This window comes from Pteropus alecto, unplaced genomic scaffold (genome assembly GCF_000325575.1).
Source record: "Pteropus alecto unplaced genomic scaffold, ASM32557v1 scaffold152, whole genome shotgun sequence".
In the NCBI taxonomy this organism is placed as follows: domain Eukaryota; kingdom Metazoa; phylum Chordata; class Mammalia; order Chiroptera; family Pteropodidae; genus Pteropus; species Pteropus alecto.
Window position 1 is genome coordinate 1,855,944 of NW_006432227.1, and position 17,796 is coordinate 1,873,739.

Here is a 17,796-nt window from a genome sequence, read left to right on the forward strand (position 1 = left end):
TTTTCTGGGGAATCGTGCTGAAGAGGCTCCGAGGAAATTCTGAATTTAAGCCACATTTGGCACATTCACTGTGTCAGCCAAAACACGTTTCAGTGAGTAGAATTATGGGCAGATTGCCCCCAGTGGCACATTACATTTGTGACATAAAAAATGCTGTGCTTCATTCCAATTAGTGAAATTAAAAAATAAAAAAGCTTGCAGCATGTTAAAAATACCCAGGACCTTCACGTTGATTTAAAATTCGTAAGAAATGATAACAGAAACACCTAACATTTTGAGAGTGCTGCCTATGTGCTTGGCATTGTGCTAAAGTTGTTTTCAGCATTATCTTAGTTACTCCTCAGGACACCCTTATGAAGTTGAAATTACCATTATCTTCATTGTATGGAAGGAAACTGAACTAATCGAAATGTCCAATAGGGTCATCTGTCCGACAGGGAAGTCATTGAACCTACACAATCAGCCTGGGACTCCCTTTGTCATGCAAAAGTAGGACAGTGTAAGAACTCAATGATTAAAGATGCCTCCTTTCCTCAAAGTTTCACACATAACTCATCTAACTAAATATGAAGCTTTTATGGTCATGGCTCCTTAATTCTGGCCCTAAATTGCTATGCAAAAAAAAAAAAATTTTTTTTTGTTATAGTTAAACATTTGCAGAGAGGTGAACTCACACTGGCAAGGTTAACTCTAAGGAATACAAATAAGATTAGGGAAAAAAAGGTATGATTTCAGACTTCTGACTTTATTACAGGATGTTTCAGGAACATGTTGTGTGACATACATCACATCCCCATAAATGTATTTGTAAAAATAAAAAACTAGAACCCTACTTTTGCTTAAAATTACCCAGTGGCAGCACTCTATTGGATTTTCATTTTTAAATTTTATAAGTATTTCTCATAATGTTTTGACTTGGATTTAGATAAATATCTGCATTTCAGCTTACTTGCCTTTCAAATAAAAACTAAAAGAAAAAAGTTCTTAAAAAATTTCGAGATATTTTTAACAATAAAGAGAAAAGGAAATTGTTTCGTGATGCTATTTTTAAACAACACTTTTTAAAGATTTCTTAAAGCTCCAGTGGTTAGGACAGTGCTAAAGGCAAAAATGTTGCTTAAGGAAATACTTTAGAACATACTAGAAGAGTTAAAGTCTAAGCCAAGGCCCCTGAGAGCAAGGAAAATGCTCACATGGCATGGTGTCCTTTGAATCTTTTAAGGTTATTTTCTAAATGAGACTATGAGAACAAAATGAAATTATACTTTCCTTCCAGCTAGTTAAGCCTCAAATCCCTGAAAGAAAAAAAATTGTTTTTTTTTTGGACAGTGATGTATTTCTAGTCAGTCTGTTCCCAAAACAAATACACCAAAAATCCACTTCATGTACAGAGTAAAATAAAAGGAAAAGAGGTCATTTAGATGGTTCAGTATTGCTCTAGTTGTCATTTTGCAGGTATCCCTCCCTTGATGGAATAGGTGGGTTTTCATATTATCTATTACCTCTAAAGCCATAGTTTATTAAACTGAATCCCATTTGAATCACTCACTTAATATAGCACTTAGATTTTCACTTAGAACAGTATTGATTTTAAGAGACTAAATTGTAGTATACAGTGTTAGCTGACTACCCAGCATCCCTTTCTCACATTATTTCTTCTGAATAGAATTCCAGTTTTGTTCAGGTAGCTTCCTTCCCCTAAACATACATGCACAGGGACAAGGGCAGCTGACCCAAGAATGAATCTTTAGTCTAAAAAGCCAATTAGCATATGGAATTTCTCAGCAATTAATGATGTATTAAGAGTGTTTGTATGACCTGAGCTGGCTCAAGCAGACTGAAGGGCACTACCCTTCATCCTTGATTGTAAGAGAGGTTAGTCTCTCTCTGCTAGAAAGAATAAGCAAGTATGTAGACTCACCTGCCACTGGCAATCATCCTAAAGTCTGAGGAAAATCACTGGTTGAATGACTTTGATGCATGATGGAGAAACAGAAAGATTCTGTGTGAGTTTTTGATGACACCACTCATCTATGGATCACTTGGAGCCTGCTTTCCCATAGGCTTTCTTTTATATAAATATAATTTTATTTATTTCTTAATCCAGTTTGGAAAGGTTTTTTTCTCTTACCCATAGCCCAAAGCATCCTAATACACAGAATGAATTACCTTTGACACAGACTTAGTGAGAAAGAGTAAGTAATCACATCTTTAGGATGCTGACCGTGAATTACTGTAGCTTGCTTTTCTGATCGCCTTTCCTTTGTTAATAGGCTTACTTATTGGCTTTCCCTTTACCCCCACTAGCTTAATCACTTCTGAAAATCCTTTAATTCTCTATTTATCATTCTAAAGTTTGGGATGTAAAGTGTGCGGGAGGACTGTCCCTACACAGTTAGGTCTCTTGTGTTAATGGGAGATGTTACTGATTTAAAGTGTTAAAGGAATGGTGCAGAGGCAGAAAAACAGTGATGGCAGTCGACTTTTTATTGCTTCTGAACCCATAGTTTCTACTCCTTATCCTTGGATAAGTTACAATTTCCCATAGTGGTGACATGCAATAGAGAAAATTTCCAGAATGTACCATGGTGCCTATTCCAGTCTAGGAAATCCACTTATATAAAACAAACGAACTTTTACTAATTAGTAAGTTTAAAATTCTCTATGTACCTTTGACTTCAGGCTGATGGATATCACATTAAATAGGGGAAGTATAAAGAACATCTCAACCTTTCCCACTTCATCTCACCACCTTACAAAACATTTGGCATACTCAAAAAAAATTTCATTGCCAAATAATATTCGTGAAGATCCTATTACATGTATTGACTGCCACTTAAGGAATGAAATAGGACTATATAATCAGTTGAATTTAATTTAATCTATTTTGTATATCCATGTTCAAGGTTATAAGAGGGTATTTAGAATCTGGTATTAGACTTCCTATAGAACTTCAAGAAACCTTTCCAGGGTAGGAATTTAAGGGAAAAATGATTTTGCTCATAAAACATGTACGTAAGAGTGTTCTGTAAATTGTTTTGTAAATTCAGTTCAATGTAGTACTCTGGGTGGATAATAAACTGAAAGATACCCAAGGTTTATCATACTAGTCTAAACCAAAGAGAAAATATTTAGCCTGTTTTCAACCTGAACACATAAATAAAAACTGTAAACAATTCTATGCCGTGGGTTGGAGTGTGCAAAGCTATGCCAACTTTTAGATAAGAAAATATCCCAAGTGAAAAGCTCAAGTAGTGTATGAGGAGACCCACCAGTTATAGGGTCTGTCACACTATTTCAGACATTTGGCCAAAGTTACCATGGTCATCCAGGGGATATCGCCTTTCTATTGGGAATACCTGTTTGGTCTGGACAATCTAGGAGGCTGGCACCAACTTTCTTAAATGTATTCCCACAGTGTGTCCAAAGAAAATTAGATTATAAGAAAATTAACATCCAACATGAACAATGTAAAAGCATATAAATGTAGTCCAGAATTTAAAAATGAACACTCTCCACTTGTTCTTTCAACAAACATCTAATGTATTCCTGCCATTTGTCTAAAACAGTTTTATGTTTTAGTGGTAAAAATAAGACCCAGAAACCTCATTCTCTAGATGCTTCCAGTGTGATAGCTGAGAACTAGACAATAATGTAGAAACTTTTGGAAATACATGTTTACAGTTGTATTGAGGCTAAGTAAAAGCTATTATAGGATTATGCGGTGAGAAATCTAAGCCTTGAGCAGGATAGGTGAGTGGAGATCAGGGAAAGTTGCTTGGACAAACAGATTCTTGACCTTTTCCCTGAAGATCCATAAGATTTGGCCAGGTGAGGATGAGTTGGGAACCAGATATAAGCAACCAGGAAAGCTGAGTATCAGTACCAAGTTTCAGTTTCAACACATTAGACTCTAGATTTAGCAATGATAGATCCTAATCTATTTCATGACTGAAAGGTCAATCCTGACAGAATATATTTATTCGTTAAATAAATTTCAAAATTGCAGATTCTGTCATATTTAATATTACAATACATATTGTAACCAACCTGACTTCAAAGCATAGTGGTATCCATGGCATCCAACACAGTGCCTTTGCACAAAGTGTTCATTAAGTGGTTATTGCATTGAAATCCTGTTGCCTAAATCTTAAATTTCAGCTGGTTTTCTTGTGTAAAATGATTTCTTGCTGAAATGCCTTTCTGCTGACCAGTATATAGAAGGCTGTATGCCGTATGGAAAACTCATTGGGGAAATCATAGGGGTTAGAGAAAGAAATGCTATGGAAATATTCTGGGGCATCATATCTAAAACAAACCTCTAATAAGCCTTTGTTAGTGAAGAAGGATATGGTGGTTCTTTTTCATCTGGGGCAGGAAGTGAAAAGCGAAACCTGAATATGAATATAGACCCTACAAATCATAATGTAATCTGAAACTAAAGACTAATTTTTGTATTCTTGTAAGATGTAAGTATGGGGAGAAGACAAAATATAGTCGACTGTGAATGTCCTGTTATTATATACAAAGCTGGTACTATTGGCCCATTGATAATAGAACATGCATTCTAATGATGCCATCTTTCTTTACTTTATTTTCAAGTTCTGGCTTTGTGCTTAGGTAGACCATTACTATCCAAAGATTGTAAACATATATTTACCTAATTGTCAACTAGTAAAGTTACAGTTTCATTTTGTCCCCATAAATCTTTAGTCCATTTGAGATTCATCTTCTATGGAGTATGAGGAAAGGATCTAACTATTTCTCCCAAATTAAGTGGACGTTTGTCTTGTTATCCATTGTCTCTCCAGTATTGGGCACAGGAGGTCCTCAGTAAATATTTTAGAATGAATAAATTAACGAATGATGAAACTGAGCCTTCAAATTCTCTTGCTAGGTTCCCCTTGGGACCAACAGTAAGTGATTGCACGACTGACTCAATTTAAAGTGGAGAGCTAGGCCTAAAGCTGAAAGGCTTTTGTAAGGCTGATATCTGCTGCTTTGGGCTGTCATTAATTGATCTAACTTGTTATGTGAATACACTGATAAGTTCAATGAGAGATGAAAAAGAAGGATGTGCTTTCTTTCTAATAATATTTTTGAGTCCTGAGAAATGAGTACATGTTACATATATTATGTATACATATTTTCCTCCATCTTTGACATTTTTTGATTTGACATACATTTGAATCTGTCTTATCTATCATTGAGTGTGTGTATGTATTTACATATATATGTATATACACACACATCCATATGTTTTAGAGCATAAGAGACACAATAGTTTAATATTTAAGAGCGTGGACTATCTAGACTGTCAGGACTTAATTTTACCTCTGATAAGTAAGAGCTGTGTGATCTTGGGCAAATTGGTTAACTTTTCTGTCTCCCAGTTTTGTCTTTAAAGGTGGGAAAATTGACTGTATTTACTTCAGGCCATTATTGTAAACATTAAATTCATGTACAACACTTAGAATAGTTCCTGAAATGTTGTACTGTTTGCTTTTATTATTACCCTACTCAGTTTTCCCAATAATCTTTCTTATTTTTGCCAAAGTAACAGATTTAAAATATCTTAAAAAGAATATATAAGATTATTTGAATCAGGTGGAAAAAGTCACTCATTTTGCAAAAAGGAAGTGCTTTATTTATCATAGAAAATATATAGTAACACACATGGATACAAAAACTGTAAAAGAATAAAATATCTCAGAAAGAAAAATGTTTAGGTTTGCATTCTGAAAAATAAAATATATTGAAAGTGTAAACTCAGAGGCAGATCTTGTTTCCAAGCACAAATTAAGAATTAAAAAATCAAAATGACAGACTTCTGCTAATCTGCTTAGGAAGGCATAAATTGTTAATCAGGCTCCAGGCAACATTGTTTAATACCAAGTTTAATAAAAAGTCGGCCTGGAGGAAGAAGAGGTCTAGCGGTCTGCTTTTGAAAGCTCAGCATCTCTATTTACATGCTTAGTCCCTACAGCTCTCAGGACACCATTGATAAGGTTTTGTTTGAAATTGGTTCCTTTTAAAGGAGTCAGAATTATTAAAAATTAGTAGCATGGGATAGAAAAATTGTATTTTTCACTGGCATGAATAAGCTTAAATAAGAAATAAATTGGAAAAATATTTAAGAGAATCTTTTGCAGCTTTTATGACAATTTCACCCAGTAAACATTTATTGAGAGCTCACTATGGGCTTACATTTACAAGTGATTCCTTCACCTTTAAACTGTGATCTTGAGATGGAGAAGTGATTATTTTAAAATAAATTTCTCCTTTCTCCCCACCTGTATTTATCTATTTCATAAACCATCTTATGTTTGTATCAGGTGGGCTTTTGCTGTTTAGGGAATCAAATAAGGAATTTTCCAGAAGTTTTCCCATCGTTTTTAGGAACTTGTCAATCAGGTAAAACTTAAACTGGAAAGTATTTGACAAGCACAACATCTCCTGAGAAGTTGGAATCTTGTGGCTGCTTCTTTGGATTGTTGAATTTAACATGAAGCCCATATTTCACTACTTGCTTTAAAGTCTTTATTTATAACATCATGGATATTAGTGCATATTTCTTAATTACAAAGCAGGCAAGGTTTGGTTCTCATTTTCTGTGACTGGTTTCACTAACCAGCCATAATGAAAAGATGTCATACGGAGAAAAAAGAAAGAAAATAAGCCATTTAAAAATTCATTTTAATTTAGTGACAAATTGGAAAGCAAACATATGCTCTATCAATGTTCAGAACATCCAGGATGCAAAGCAAACTTCTTGTTCTTCAGTGCCCAATTAATCTAGCATAGGCTTTCAATAATTTCTCCTCTCTTTCTGTCCACTATATAAAAGTCTTTCATTACATCACGTTAAACTTTGTCACTTGAGAGCATTTTACTCTCATGTAGCTTTCAACTTAATATTTTAAATACATTAACTGTCCTACTTAACATTCTCTTTAGTGAGTAAGTGGTTATTCACATGATCTCTAGATATCTTGCAGTGTCTTTCCCTCTATTGTAGCCATCTCTTTAATATCATTGTTTTTCAGAACACAAAGTACATATATATTTAACTTCAAGGTGGGAAAGTTTTAAAGAAAAACAAACCATGGTGCTATTTGGAAAGATATGGTGGAACGTGGTATCTGCAAATTTAAAGCAAACTTGAGGGAGTAAAGGAAGTATCAGGAGACAAAATTTTAAAACATGAGGCCCATATTTGGCATGTCAGTACTTATTTTAAAGGCAGTTTACCTGTAGGTAAATGTACTTTGAATGCAAAAATTATTGCAGAGATTGTACTTTCTGGACCTTAAGGTTTGGGACTACCTCTTCTTGATGACATGAATCACTAAGTGACCCCTTTATTCTGCGGTCTTAAGATCTGACCCAAACATCTATTTTTTGATTAAAAGGGAGATATAAGTCAGAAAAAGAGCGAAACTGTGGCACTGAAGTTTATCTTAAGATCTTCCTCATAGAATTAAATTCTCTATGAAACACTGATGAAATCTCAACTAGATACTTTTAAACAAGTAGTTTAATATGAGAATAATTGCTGGGAGATATAGTAGCTCTACTTAGTTCAATTTACGATTTGGCAATAACATAACAGGCTTGGTGGATTTTATCATTATGCATTGGTGATTACTTACTCTAACCACACTATTTTGATCTGTGTTAAATTAGAACCTGTTGCTAAGGAGAGCTTAGAATATTTTACTTGACTTCGTGAAGTTGAGCAGTTTCAAACATTTTATAAAATGGATCATAGTAGATTAATGAAACTCTCTCTTTTTTTAAAATCCTGCAAAGGAGGTTTAAGCTTTGCTAAAAATATGATAAGCTAATTTTTATGACCGAAATCTATATGATATGCTAGAAGACAATTGCTTTTTAAAGTAAAAATGCATACTTTAAAATACAAATCAACACTTTAGAAAATTTGTCCACAGTTGTATAAAGTTCACTTTTAGGGAAAAAAGACACCCCTTTTACAATGTATATGGTTAAGTTGAGCTGAATTTTCTTTAACTTATCAAGTTAGAGATATGTAAATTTAAAACTGATTTTTACTGAATAATCCACTGTGTAAACAAGTGGGCACGTTTATTGTTTATGGCACATTCTGGCCATAAGCTTTGCAAAGCACCTTTTTAGAGGTCTTTTCAATATAGGCAAAGATTATATTAGTATTCCAAGTATTAGTATTAATCTCTATTTGGTTTAATTAAGGGATCAAAAGATACCTTTTGATTGAATGACTTTAGTTTGTTGTTTTGGCTGTTTTAAATGTCATTATAATTCCCCTTAACTTTTCATTCATCCAAATAAGATGGACGAGAACTAGGTCAATCATTACTCATCATGAAGTTATTCATTATCTAACCCAGTGGTCCTTAGACTTTTGGATTTCATGGAACATTAGTAGTACTTTTTTTTTTTTTTTTTTTTTAAGGGAGGAGGATGACATTGGGTTGCTTGCCAGATTTCAGTTTTGGCAAGGGAACAACATAATCTATCCATACTCTTTCATGAAACAATTGACATTTTAACTCCAAAGAAGTAAGATGTTCACTGTCTGAGTCCTTTAAATTAAATAAATTGAGATTTTTGAAAAACTCAATAAGTTGTTATCATTTTTCATATCTGACCACTGAGCAGTCAGTAAACTTTTTTTTTTTTTTAAAGAGGGACATGAGTTTGGCTAGCCTGGGGTATCACTGATTTAAATAAAGCTCACTCAGAATTGCCATCAGGCCATTACAAATAAAACAAAAAAAACCTAAATTTTACCATGTGTCCCCCAAGTACTGGTCAAAATTTCAAAGGACAATTTAAATTCTTTGCAACAGGAGCTTTACAAAATAGTATGAACACATGAAATTCTTAAAGAAGTCTGTGTATTTTCTCTGTAAGTTTCCATGTGTACTCTTTCATAGCATATTTATAAATAACAATATTGTAGGTTTACATTTCATCTTTAATATTTAATACCAGAAATAAGTGGAGATGGTAAAAAGCAATAACACTTAACAACTACAAGTTAAGTTACAGGAGAGAGATACAGATAAAAGAACAAAATGTATTTAGACATCCACTGACAAGTCACTTCATATCTTTGGTCATCAATTATCTCAAATGTAAGCAATGGCTATTGGGTAAAGTCATCTCTAAGCTCCTTTCTGTGTCTCACATTCTCTAAGTACTTCTAATTTTCAAACTCTCCTTGAAGGCTGGATTAACTACATGACTTTTTGAATGGTGGCAGTAGAATAGAGTTTAATGGAAATGGCTCGTCAATGCCAACCATATATAATATTACTGTATCAAGAGGATTCCTTCCTTCCTTCCTTCCTTCCTTCCTTCCTTCCTTCCTTCTTTGCTTTTTTTTTTTTACTTTTAATTATTTCCTTTATTAATTATTTTTTTGTGAGATTTTACTTTGTAAAGAAATCATTCAGAACAAATACTGAACTGTGATGGTAATGAAACGACAAAATTGTGTTTACAAAATAAGAAAATAATTATTTTTATCCATCAGATAAGGATGGAAATAAATATAGTCTTACTCAACTCTTCCCACAGTCCCAAATGCTATGTACGTAGTAAATATGTTAATGTGCCGAGAAAGAACAGATGCCCTCAGAGGGTGCTGTGAGGAGTTCCCCTTGCCAGTTAAATACGTATGCCAATTAAATACGTCACTGTCATTTTAAGCTACCTTCCTGCAGTACTCCCTCCAACATAAGGCTCTCATTTAAGTGGGAGGAGCTAATTTATTCTCATATAAAAAGTCCATTATTATGCTCAAATGGCCCACACAGTCCTTTTTACTACAATTATAAACTCTATTGCATGCTTGAAAATGGTTTTTCAAAAATGAAAAACCTACATTTTCCTCAGCCTTAAAATCTGCATTTCTGTGGTCAAAATAATCAAATCATTCCTATGCCCTCTGCTGTTCTGTATTTCTCAGAGAGAGTCACACTTTTGCTTCTAAGATATCACAAGTGTTAGTTAGCAGCACATTCATAAAATGCTTGGCTCAAACAGAAGTTCCTTGGAAATTCAAACCAAAAGAGAGATAAAGAGGATACAAGTATAACATTTTCCTTTTGACCTATTGAGTAACTATTACTATATAGAATGCACATAAAATACTTAATGTGTCACATGTAGAAAAACTCGGTAAAGTTTATTTTTATTTACTTTATAATCATTATTATTTGGGTATATAAAAATTCTGAGCCTACTGGTCACTTTTTTATCTTGACTAAATATATATATTTATATATTTATATTTATACATTTATATATTTATATTTATATATTTGCCATATTTGTTATCAGGTGGGGTGGGCTGTCTTTCTTGTTGTCTTTCATTTTGATATGCCACATATAGGATTCAAATGGGCGACATATTTGGTCAGTATATCTTTTGTATACTTTGGGTTGCAGGTGTCAGAAGGACACACAGTTTATCTATTTAGCTTGTAGTACAATAAAGATAATAGAAGGAAAAGAGTTGACATTCTTCAAGGCACTAAAAAAAACTTCTTACTTTGATTCTCATGAGAGTTCAGACCACTTTTTTAAAAACCTGCTCCTGTGGTTATTTTATGATCCATGCTGGATCATTTCTTTTAGGTGGCGATTTTTTTTTTTAAGGATAATTTTCAAATTTTCATTCCATGTTGGAGAAGTGTAGGGTTTATAAACAAGTTAACAATGTGATTGTGTTTATAAAGTTGTATTTAATAGTAGCAGTATTTATAAAGTAGAAAATGTACCTTGTGTAAAAATGGCAACTTTGATTCTAAGGCTATTCTTATGTTTCCCTCTTATGTAAAAATTCACTTCCTTATCTCTTTTCATTTTACTCACTTGGACACCTCAGTTTAATTTTTTCTTCCTATAACTTGTTAGGTCTCCTGACCATCTTTTGGATGATCTAACCAATTTGGGAAATTATAGAAAGAGAAAAACACAGTGCTTTTTCAAGTGATAAAATATGAAAATAAACCGTACTCTCTGTAGTGGCTAGCTTTATATTCTTCATCTTTATAAGTTATTCTTGTCTACAAGATAGCACCGCATATTGTATAAAGTATAAATGCTGCCCATTTATACTTTACATCCAATTTAATAGTTACATTCTGGCTTCAATTAAGCTCTTTCTCCTATAAATCTCAGCAAGAGGATCTGATTAATAGAAGAAATGAGCACCCAACACTGTTAGTGTAAAGATATTAAACAGATGAAGCAAAGTAAAAGTCTTAAGCAGCTAGAGTACTGGCTGTATCTGGTCCCGTCTGACCCAGCCATTTTGGCTTAAAGAACTTTACTCCATTTTTCTTTTGTAGTAAGTGAAGGTGCATCACCTTTTTGAAGAGTTATTTGTACTTTTCCCCTTACCTTACCTTCTTACTTTGTGAATTATGGGTTTACAAAGGCTATATACATTTGGCTCTATAGTTAATTAGGGAGAACCTGAAGTTTCTCATATGACTGTTTTGAAAAAGAGAGCATTCCTAGGAATAGGAATTTTGGAAGTGTAGGCCAGATAAACTTCGTAGGAGGAACGCTCAAACAAAAATATTACTGGTTAGATCCAGAAAAATGCCTCAACTTCTCATCTGTCTTCAAAACAGAATAAAAATCCCAATGTAGGAGGAAAAAAGATGAAAGAATGAAGAGAAAAAGAAACAACCCAAGTCCTACATTCTATATTCTCTAATTTTATTGGAATAGTGTTACAGCTGGGTGCTCTATGTATTTTATTCTTTTAGCAATTTTCCTATTAGCATGATGTTCTTGAGTCTTCGTATTTAGAATCGTTATTCAGAAAAAAATTTGAAACCAGAGAAGTTTTGATTATCTACATTTTCACCTTTTTGCGAAGCAAATAAGGTAAGCTTAGTAGACACTAGCTAGGCTGAAATGCTATTAAAAAAATGCAATTCAGACTGAGTCACTGTTCATTATTTTTAAACGAGACCCTAATTCTGATCGACCCCAAAGAATGGGCTGCCGTGACTAAGCAAGCAGCATAAGGCAACTGGCTTCTGCGGATGTTATCTCATTTGGAACACATTTCAAACTTTAGAACAGATTTTTAAATTAGAAGTTGAAACCTGCAGACTGTTAGAAGAAGCTGATTCACTCCCATAGAACTTATCTTACTTTAAGTAACTGAGTTTTTTAAGAAGTAGGTTACCTAAAATGTGTTGTGATATATCAAAGAGAAATAACATAGCCTTACAAACAAAAAACACCTCCTAGAAAAAGGGTGACATTTGCATCTAAACAGTTTTTGGACTTTTAATATATGCATATTTGAATGGGGACTTCTTTAAATTGGAAGCCTTGTTTAGTACAACTTGTGAATGCTCATGGGTCTGTGAAAGGTTAAATTTTTTTCTGCAAGTATTTCTCTAGTGGCGGGGGTTCTTCACGTGGAACTTTTTGAGTTATAGCTAAAATGCCTATTATTATCGGGTAAATGTGAATGAAGGAAGTACAGTCTTGGTAAGGTCAGAAATAAGGAAAATCTTATATTGATGGTGGTAAAATTCTTATTAGTTGGCTATTGCTTTTATTTGGAATCATAGATAAGTTACCATAAGTCTGGATTCCCAGAAAACTATGCAGATATTCTTGAGTTCCTTAAATTAGAGGAACTATACAACTAGTTTGCTATTGCTTTTATTTGGAATCATAGATAAGTTACCATAAGTCTGGATTCCCAGAAAACTATGCAGATATTCTTGAGTTCCTTAAATTAGAGGAACTATACAACTGATAGCAATAATAATGATTTTGACCTAGCTTGAATGTCAAGATAGAAAAAATTAGAAAATACAAACTTGTCTGTGAAAAAAAAAAAAAAGCTGTCATGTGCTTATTATCTTAGACAACAAAATCCTTGATGCAACTGAACTACAGGGAGAAATGCATGAAGTGACTGACCCGCTAGAGGTCCCTTCCAACTAAAAAAAGTTTCGACAGTTCAAAAGAGTAAGTTGCCTTAGTAAGTTGGCATTTATGATTGCAAAGCAAGTAAGGGCCAGAAGGGGGGACCACATGTTTCACTTCCTCGGGAAGATACATTGTTTTATTCAGAATATCACATTTTATCTCTTTTTTATTCCTATATGGGACAGTCACTCAATTAGCTCTAATTAGATATTAAGAACTTGTTCTAAGTTATTGAAGCATTTGCAATAAGAAAGTATCATTTGATGGTCTGGAACGGTAGTTGTGTCTTCTACAAATTTTAGTTAGCTGTTTCAGGTATTTCAGAGCAGTATTTTGCAAGATAAGTTTTTTTTCATAAAAAGGAAGAGTGCCTCAGAGTAAGTTTTTACTTGTAAAACTGATGAAAGTGGTGGGTGGAGGAGGTAAAATACATATTTTCTGATAGTAGGCAACTTGGTAGAAAATGATTTTGTTTCTATATATTATCTTTACAGAGTTAGCATTAAGAAATGTAATTGCAGTAAATTGATGTAAAAGCCAGATAGTAAAGGGACTAAAAGTCCCTGTGGAGCCACCAGTCAGTCACTTACTTATAATGGCAGCAAAAGATAATTGTAGACGTATAGTAGAACCAAACCATTGCCATTTTCCTTCAAAAATGTGCTTCTGCTGCTCATGCTTTTTTGCAGAAATTGGTTATTTCCTCTGCTTCGAAAGTATGCCATGAACTATCAAAATAGGTAGAAAAGATCTGCTTTTTATTTTCCCCCCAATACCTTTTTAATTAGAACACACCAAAGAGCAAAAATGGGTGAGATGTAATTCTGTGTGATTGTATTTTCCAGTAAATTGTTGGGTTTCTTTTAAGTTTTCAGGCTCTGTATTGAAAATCTGGCTTTTGGCATAAACTTTGCCCTCTTCCTTATGAGGTAATGAAGATATCTGCTTGATCATACCCCCTTCCTTCACACAATTTGTTTTCCGGCTCTCTAAAACAGCAAATACAGAGCCATGCGAGTGCTATTATGCTAAGGGTGATGCTCGAGCTAAAATGGAAGAGATTTTTTTCTCCTAAAGTAGAATCCTAAAGGTTTTTCTTTCCAGGTAAAGGCATTATCAAGAAAAGAAAAGAAATCAGCAATCCTGGGCCACCATTTGCATAAGCATGTTTGCTTTTCATTTTCAGAGTTGTGCGCTAACTAGGCACATATCCCTGTGTTCCTTTTCCAACACATGGAGGAGTTTGCACGTCCTGGGTAATGAACACTCAGGAAGCCCATAGTTTGCATGCGCACCCCTCCAGAGCAGCCATACATGTAAGCACCAGCTAGTCCAGCAACATTCTTATAGGAAAAACCTCTTTTTTGCCCACATTATGTACTTCAGTAAGTGAAAGTGAAGATTGGAAGAGACATGGGCTCGATACACCTCATTAGTGAGAATATTATAATTAAAATGTCTTTACAAAAAAAAATGAGAGAGGGATAGAGAAATGTGTGGCTATTCCAGATGATTAAACTTCTTGGTTCTTAAATGTTCTCAGTAGTTAACTCCGGTGAACAGCTCCTTGCACTAAAGGGGACCTGCATGTAACTCCCCATAAAATATGGATTTTATTGCAGCAGTGACAACACTTCTCAGCGCCACGCTGACCTCTCCAGCATCTCCCACCTCAAGATCTCTGATAACTCTTAGCAGAATATCTAACTACGGAAGAAGTAATCCCAGCTCAGCAACTGCTGCAGTACACAACATTGCAATGTCCCTTTTTATTAAACTCGGGATTAACACATTGAGGGCTTCACTTTTCCTGCATCGGACATCTAACACCAGGCGCACTGGCTCTGCTTTTCAGTCCGTGGAGGCATTATACGCCAGCTTTGTGCCTGGCCAGCCATGAGAGCACGAGCAAGCTGTGTTTTCCACATGACTTTTCCCTGGACAGTGTGCTCCATTTTTGGAGTCCAGTGTAAGACTTTCCTTGCAACCTAAGCATTTCTGTCCTATGCGAGCTGGCAGGCATTGCCCCGAACGAGCGAGCTAACAGTTTTCTTTAGCTCCTTCTCTGAGCCAAATCATCTCTTTACCTTAAGTTTTCCTTATTGGGAACATTCAGGAGTTTTCAAGCTACCCGATTTACTGCTTTACTCCAAAGCCAAGAAACGTAACTCAGCCAAAACAGTCCTCGCATAGACCCTTATGCTATGGGCAGGTGAAAATAAATCAAGCCCCAAACAGCTCCGCGGGTCCCCTGTGCACACCAGCGCCCTTGGTAATTAACCAGCCAACTTTGCAAATGCCGGCGCTCCCCTAGCAGACTCTGCCAGCGGAGAGAAAGGCAGCGAGTTCTTCCCGGCCGCCCCGTTGCATATGCCCCCAGCCAGCCCCACCGTGGATCAGCCTTACCAGAAGGCGGAGGAGCTGCGCCCAGGCTCCCCGGGAAGCAGCGCCCGTCTTGGGCAGCGGCAGCAGCACTGCCGGCGTAGCCAGACCCACGCGCCCGCCAGGACCCAGGCTTGCAAGCCTCCCTCCCAACTCCAGCGTGCGGCACCCACCGGGCGGAGAGGGCTCTCTCGCTGATTGGCTTCCATCGAAGCTACAGAATTAAAAATCAGAAAAGGCATGCACAAACCACTACCACCGCCGCAGAAAGAGACTGAACCCACCTCTGCTTGCCTTCCTGCTCCCGGGGAGACCCTGCCACCCGCTCAGGCTGCTCGTGCCTCCTCCGCTGTGCTTGCCTGCTCTGCGGTTCTTGCTGCCGCGGCTGAAACTGCAGCTCTTGGGATGGGAAGGTTATGGGGCTTGGGAGAGCTGGCTCTTGTGGGCACACACTGATTTGCAAGTGAATGAAGTGGGAGGGAGCAAAGAGAGGAGGACTTTGTTAGAGAGGCCCAGTGCCTGCCCCCACCCGCCCCCTCCCCTTGACAGAATGACTCCCTGTGTTTGAAGTCCTGAGCAATTCGCTCCTTGTAACGCTCCCTCAGCCCTAGGCTTCTCTTTATTTTCCTTTATTATTTTTTGGGGGGTTAAGACACACGCAGAACTTATGTGACTCCGTCTGTTATCTCTTTTATACTATCAAAAGGCTCACTGTGCTATTAGCAGCAAGGGTCTGATTTTTTTTTTTTTTTTAGCGACTGAGCATTTGCAATTCCCAGGGACACAGTTCCTCCTCTATCAGTTGGCCAGCTTCGTGTTATAGCATGCATAACATGCAGACATATAAAACAAACCCAGTCTCCTGAGATAACAGTACCGGTGGCTTTTCTTTACAACATAAACAGGCGTTCTCCAGACGCAAGCAGACATAGATTCAGAAGTGTCTTTCCTTCTCTTCTGCCAGGAAGACAGGTTTTTACATAGTCCTGTGATCTCTGTTACTCTTTCAGAGTGAGCAACCTCAGGATGTTGTAGCATGAAGACATGCTTTCCTGTGTTTATAGATACAAATGCAACCTAGACACCCTTCAGGCTTACCATGACTTATGGCTGATTCTATCTTTCTAAGTGAGTTAATACAAGGATACAAAAGACTTACAGAAGAGGTGTATAATGACAAGGTCTGCTAAACGGTTTACGATCTTTCAGAAAAGTTCTTGAAGTAGGATAAATTAAACTCTGGCACATATAGCAGTTTGAGTAGCTATATTTACAGTTATAAAAAAGTAATTTGTAATATTAGGAAACTAAGCTGCAAAAATCTTAAACATGTCAAAGTATTATTAAATGAGAGTAATGGTTTTCTGCATAGGAGATGTAGACATGATGGAGTCAAGCACAGTTGGATTCGGAAAATTAAATCTAATTACGGCAGTGATTGCACCAGGGGTCAGCAGAATCCCAAACCAGCTGTTTGTGTCTGCTTCAAGTTCATGGGGAGGTCTCCATTGCATGGTGCTCTAAAACAAATTCCAGGCTACTTTGGCCTCTGAGTGGTTAAATTGGTTGGAGGTTGGTCTCCTTCCCAACTGAGCTCTTACTAGAAAATCTTTTGTTTCTCTAACAGAAGTTCAGGCATTTAAATAAAGCCCAAATCAAAGTATTTCCTCTAGGCAGTCAGTGCTTCAAAGAAGTGTGCATGGAATGGTTTTAGCACAGATGTTCTACACATGGAAGATGGAAAGAATTTGAGTTTCTTTCTTGAAAAGACCTTTCCCTAATGAAGAATTGCCACCAACTTACAAAAAGAGGCTGAACATATTTTCATGCAGCTCTTTAAACTCTTGTGGAGGAAGAATAGGCAGAAAAAGCTGCTTTTCATTCATAGTCCATTCCTCAGATTACGAATTTTTTATGCATTTAATTGGAAATACTAGCTCCTTAATGTTTGAATAGTCCTTTACTACTTACAGCATACTTTCATAGATATTTTCTTCAGTTCTTCTTACAACAAACAGTGAGATATTTTCCCCCTGTAAGAACAGAGGAAACAGATTGATGAAGAGATGGCATAGGTTAAATAAGACGTGAAACGCAACAAACCTGGGAAGCAGAAGAGGCAGAAATATTACTGATAAAACTGTGTGCAGGTGTGTGTGTGTGAATAGATATAATCATATAATTTATATTATATAATTCTAAGTATGCCAATAAAATAGTATTTTAAGATTACCTTTTATAGAAAGATATGCAAATTGATTTTTATGGTCAAAATGGGATAATAGTGAAGTTGATATTCTACCTATTGAACTAGTTAATATCTCACAAAGGAAATCTCTAATTGTTTGCAATATACTATTCTTCAAACTCCGTTAAACCACATATCGAAGGTGATTAAAACAACTACTTTTTGTTAAGAATGGATAAACAATCAAT

General features: G+C 35.8%; 1 protein-coding gene across 2 annotated transcripts in view; it reads right to left on the reverse strand.

Moving 5' to 3' along the window:
* The window catches only part of CDH6 (cadherin 6), a 119,610-nt gene extending 103,776 nt beyond the window's left edge, over positions 1-15,834 (reverse strand). Inside the window, exon 1 of one of the 2 annotated variants that reach the window (XM_006907115.3) lies at positions 15,645-15,834. The gene's annotated coding sequence lies outside the window, so the exon portion shown is untranslated. Of the gene's footprint in view, positions 1-15,384; positions 15,473-15,644 lie in introns of those variants that run through there. The other variant, XM_015585732.2, reaches the window with a different exon arrangement.
* Between the last annotated feature and the right edge of the window lie 1,962 nt (positions 15,835-17,796).